Genomic DNA, 6,064 nt, shown 5'->3' with positions numbered 1-6,064 from the left:
TTGTTAGTTGTGGTGGTGGTACTGCTGGTGCTGGGGCTGCTCTGCGTCTCATGTGTGTGCCTGAGTATGTTCCACACTGGTAGGACAAATTCAGATTGCAAATCTGAGTCAGAACTGATTAATGAATTCAGATTATCAGGGAATCTTACTTCCTTTCAAGTGTTATAAATATAAATAAATGCAATTTATTTATACGCCAATTTATTTATTATGCCAAGGTTATAAATGTAAATAAATGCAATTTTTATTTTTTGGGACAGATTCTTACTCTGTTGCCCCAGGCTAGAGTGCCCTGGCATCATAGCTCACAACCACCACAAACTCATGGGCTCAAGCAATCCTCTTGCCTCAGCCTCCCAAGTAGCTGGAACTACAGGTGCCCACCACAACTTAGTTGTGAGTAGAGAGAGGGTCTCACTGTTTTTCAGGGTGGTCTCAAACTCCTAAGCTCAAGCAACCCACCCGCCTTGGCCTCCTAGAGTGCTAGGATTACAGGCATGAGCCACTACACCCGACCTAAACAAAACTTTTTTTTAAAGTGTTAGGACTTTGGAAACTATAGAACAACAAATCTTTATTTGTTGTGGGTTTGCCCTAAGAAAAAGTTTGCATTTAAGTCATCTTCCATTTCTTTCTTCAAAATAATTGCAAGCTAGTTATCCTTGATATTAACCACTGATGGGGCTTGAATTGTCAATACTTTGATGTGATCTATACCTAAAAAGGCTTATGGAAAGCAATAACAAAAACAGCTGATGTTTTCCAGTGCTCATTCCAATTTAAGAGATCCTTACACATCCTGATGCAATTTTGACATGCAGCCTACCACTTGTATGTAATAAAATTCCAAATGTTGTCATTTTATCCTGTATTTAATAAAAAAACCACTAAATAATTCATGTTTGTACTTCTTCAAAAAGTTTTACGTGCCTGGAGTCTATATAATCTCTTATAAAAGCAACAGAGAAACAGCATGATTTTGTAAATCAGATGAACGTTCCTATGTCAAGTATGTACTGGATACTCTTGCATTTTGGTTTCACTGTAACCATTACTGTGCTATCATTCACAAGTGTTTTCCTACTGGAAAGCCAGTGTCTGGGACAATGGAAAGTACTAATGTGGTTTTCCTTTGTTCATTGAGTATTTCCAACTGAATGGGGGAAATACTTGATCTTGGTCTTGTTTAGTTTTTAGTTTTTGTTTGTCTCTTTGGTTTTAGTTGGTTTTGTTTGTTTTTATTTTTAGCTAAGATAAAGCGAAAAATCTCATGGAGATGGATTTTGCTAGGGTGTAGTTTTAATGAAATCTATAAATCTAGTAACAACTTCTAAGTCAGCCATCTGTGAATATCTTCTGCTAGTGTTTTAAAAGTGCAAATATGGGGGGGGAGAGTCCAGAAAGAATAGCATGATTCGAAATGATTCAATTATAATCTACATTTTTCTCTGGCATTTTCATACTTCATTTGATTAAAAATACTTTCTTACCATGCCCTAAATGAAACCAGTTTTATACCATGATCTCAATTTCAAGGTCATCCTCCAACTAGCTCACCTTGTCCCATATCCAGCAATCCTACAGCATGACACCTTGAGTCCATTCACTGTCCTTTGTCCCTCATGTACGCACTTCTCTTCACCCAGCCTAAATTCCAGCATTAATCCCTAAATCATTCTCCTGCATGACTCCTCAACTCCTTTGTCCCACTCTCTCTTCTCTTAGTCACTTGGCAAAATCTCATCCACTACATCCTACTCATTAAATCCTCCTCTGCCTGCTCTATGTGGCTGATGTTCCACTTTATACTCATGACCACCATGCCCCAGTGGGCCCGCTGTGCTACCTACAAGAATAGTTTATTTCCTAATCAAATCATTGTCCCACTCTTCTAGACAACTGCATCAGAATATTTCCTCAGTCTTCCAGTACCTTCTCCTTTATCCCAACTCACTGATAACCTTGGCTTCTATGTTAATGAAAAAACATGGTGATTATTTTAAAACATAAATCAGATAGTGTTATTTCTCTGCCTAAAATTCTCTGGTGGCTGTTCTCTCTCATGGTGAATGCCAAAGTCCTTGCAGTGACTTACATGATCCGGCCCCAGGACATCTCTGACCTCATCTCCTACACTCTCCCCTGTTACTGCTCCTTCCTTACTGGCCTCCTTGCTCAGTTAACACATCGGGCACTCTCTTACCGCTGGGCCTTTGCACGTGCTGTTTCCTCTGCCTACAACACTCTTTCCCCAGATATACAGTATTTACATGGCTCACTGCTTTGCCTCCTTTGTCTCTGTTCAATTGTCACTTTCTCCATGGTGTCTTCTCTGACCATTTTATTTAAATATGAACCTTCTCTTTCACCCTTGAACTCTCTCTACCCTTTTCCTGCTTTATTTTCTTCCATAGTATTTATCACCATCTTCATACTGTATGTTTTACTTATTTGTTTTGTCTATTGTCTATATTCACCCATTAGAATGTTAACTGTGGACTGTTGGGCCCAGGACAGTAGCCTATTTTATCCACCTTTATTTTGTTGAAACCCAGAACCTAGAACAGTAACTGATACAGAAGGTAGCCATAAAGTTCGTATGCAGTTTTAAATTCCACATTATTTTAAAATTGCACATGAACTTTGTGGCCATGCTGTATAGTGGGTGCTTAATAAATATTTGTTTAAGGAATGAATGAACAAGTGAATGAATTAATGAATGAATGGACGAATGATGAAGCATCTTTATTAAAGGGAGTGTGTCTAAACCATGAAGCATCTTTATTAAAGGGAGTGTGTCTAAACCTTGCCTGTTGCCTTGGTCGTTTATGTCAGGTTGTTCCCTCTATAATTATTAACAGCAAACACTTAAATCCAAATTTTTATTTGATTGCCAAAAAAGAGAAATTGGTAAAAGTATAAAAATGATCTTACCCTGCCATGGTAGAGCGGCTGACAGCAATGCTGGGCCTAGCAGGACCTTCTGTGAGCAGTTCCCTTTACCCAGCAAAAAATGAGCTCCTGTGTCCACTCTCAGCAGACAGGTCAGAAATAATGGCTTATAGCTCAAGGCTGCTTTTTCTCTTTTTATAAAAACAAAATATGACCACAAAAATAACATTATAACTAGGAAATTTGCATAAGTCCCACTCACATTAACCAACATTACTCACCTCACTAAAGAAGTGCAAAAGTAACTAAAAGTTGCTTTCATGTTAGTCAAAGTTAAGGCATCTCTAGGCAATGCATATATATGACATTTTATCAATATAGAGATATAAATAAAATTTATTATATCATAAGTCACAAAGTATTTTCTTAAATCTATTTTTAAAGATAGCATTCCTTTCTTATAGATTGAATTTCCTTATTTATTAAAGAACAAAAATAAATTTTGCTTAAATTTTTAAGAATAACATTAAAACTTAGTTTATCTTCCCACTGAATAAAATTGAGAAAAAAAGCTGCCTTCCAGACCATATATTTATTTAACAAATAAAATAGATCAACCACTTACCACATTGTTGTACACACTAACAGGATTTCTCAAACCCAAGAGAGATACCATTTCTTGAGCAATAAAAATATAACTTCCTTCACAGCGTAAAGATAGAGGAAAGCTTTCAATCCAACTTCAAGTTCTTTATCACTAGTTCCACTCACAAGCTAGTGGAATGTGTCTGTGTCACTGCTGAGCTCCTTAGTAAAGAAAGCTTGAGGATGTTACTAAAAGATGATTTGTTAAAATTATAAAGCAATCATCTTTTGGCCTCCAAATAGTCTACATTAGAAATCTTCACCACTGGGGATCTGATCCCCATGACAACATTATCCTGAATCCAGGATAATTACAAACACATGGCATCTTTTTCCTGCATGCTTTCTTGACCCAAACCCAAACAACACGTACAAGTTACAGGATGGAACTTGAAACTCCCATTCTCACACAGCATAGGCAGGGAGTTTACCAATAATAAAGAATAAAAGGCCAGGCACAGTGGCTCACACCTGTAATCCTACCACTTGGGAGGCCAAGGTGGGTGAATTGTTTTAACTCAGAAGCTCAAGTCCAGCCTAAGCAAGAGCAAGACCCTGTCTCTACTAAAAATAGAAAAACTAGGTGGGTGTTGTGGTGGGCACCTGTAGTCCCAGCTACTTAGGAGGATGAGGCAAGAAGATGGCTTGAGTCCAGGAGTTTGAGGTTGTTGTGAGCTATGTCTCCATGGCACTCTACCCAGGGCAACAGTGTGAGATTCTATCTTAAAAATAATAATAAAAGTTACACAACATTATTATAAATGATATTTGTTTCTATCCACCCCCGTTTTCAATGTCCTCAGTCCTTCCTGCAGAAAATATTAGTTTGCTAAACAGGGTGTCTATAAAGTTGATGTGTCCGTAAACCTAGTTGTCTATTATAAACTGCACATCAACTTTATGGACACCCTCTATAACATCAGTTACATCATTAATAATGATTAGAATGAGCGTAGAGACCTTGATGCTAAAGACATGTATGTGCAGGTGAGATGCAATCTGATTACAAACACTGACATAATAGAGGATCAAATCAAAGACGACAACCAGGGCAGTCCAAGGTGCCATACATTCATCAACAAAGCTGATAAAGTATTGCTCCCAAAACAAAAGTGCTGGACCAGTGAGTGCTGTGTCATACAAGTGTATGTCCCTTTCCATCATGTGTGGAACCACAAGCTTATTAGTAATTTTCAGCAAATACAAAATGAAACGTCAGTATGTAAATACAGGGATGGTTTTCAAAAAGCTGAACTGCTGATTTCTTGAAGAGCAGTCGGCTACTGTAATCATTGATCCAATATGGAGAAAAGGAGAAAGTACACTTGCTTCTGCTAGTATTGATCCATTTTTGCTACCACTACTTATACAGGAAAATAAGGCCCCTTTGTACGGCACAGTACAAGGTGCAGGAAAATTTTTCATTTGAATATTCAGCACTGGAATCCTAGACTGCCAAAAAGGTGGTCTTCTGATCACTAGCAGTGATTATTATGAAACTCTACACTTCAGTCACATCAATTATTCCAAATCACAGTGTTCCAGAAATATGTTTGCCAGTGTGTACAATAGAACATGAATGTCCCAGCAAAACACCAAATAAATCCAATGAGGGTTTGTCCCCAGTTGCACTGCAATACAAAAGTTCCAAGAACCACAGAGTCTGTTGACAGTGAATCACAACCATGATGAAAAAGTTCTCCCAAAGGAGAGCTACTATTGGTTCTTCTTGCTTGTTTCCCTTCTATGGCATCCGAAGACTGGCAAATGAAAAAGACACAAGGACAAGCAATATATGCCCACGGGGGTGCCTGCTCTGCAAAAGTAGGGCAGTAGAACACTAGTAAAATAGCTGTACAGATGTGTATTGACAGTCGGTGATGGCGATGAGATTCGGGGCAATCTAGGACAGAACTCTTCCAACAAGCCACTCCCAATATCCTTGTGTTAAGGGTCAAGCAGGGACCATCTGTCGAGCACTTTGGTATCTGTGTTCTTCCAGCTGCTTTTAGTTGGCATCTGGACAATGGAGGTGTAGGTAACTGAGACAATTTATTCAATACACATCCTATAGTACACATGTGCCCAAAGCCCACAGGGGTCTCTGGGTGAAAATCCCCACAGTACTTCCTCATTGATCAATGCCCTCTCATGGGTCTTAGTTTTCTTATATTTGGAGATAGTAATTTATCTTGTTTTGTAGCTTTCTGTGGTTGGGACTTACCCTGACCCCTACAAGCACATCCCCAGAAATAACACCTCCAACTCCAGCTAACTGGGTGACTCTCGATAGCACCACCTTGTATAGATCTACATTATTAATACACTACATTCTGGAAGTTGAGGTTAGAGTTTTTTTTTTAGAGACAGAGTCTCACTTTGTCACCCTCGGTCGAGTACTGTGGCATCACAGCTCACAGCAACCTCCAGCTCTTGGGCTTAGGCAATTCTCACAACACCCGGCTACTTTTGTTGTTGTTGTTGCAATTTGGCCAGGGTCAGGTTTGAACCCACCACCCTTGGTATA

General features: G+C 38.9%; 1 pseudogene; it reads right to left on the bottom strand.

Annotated features, from left to right (window-relative positions):
• Window positions 1-4,468: 4,468 nt before the first annotated feature.
• Window positions 4,469-5,690, bottom strand: LOC128560421 (choline/ethanolaminephosphotransferase 1-like; annotated as a pseudogene).
• Window positions 5,691-6,064: the final 374 nt, after the last annotated feature.

The sequence above is a fragment of the Nycticebus coucang genome, chromosome 11, assembly GCF_027406575.1.
Source record: "Nycticebus coucang isolate mNycCou1 chromosome 11, mNycCou1.pri, whole genome shotgun sequence".
NCBI lineage: Eukaryota > Metazoa > Chordata > Mammalia > Primates > Lorisidae > Nycticebus > Nycticebus coucang.
This window is presented reverse-complemented; position numbering and strand designations above follow the sequence as displayed.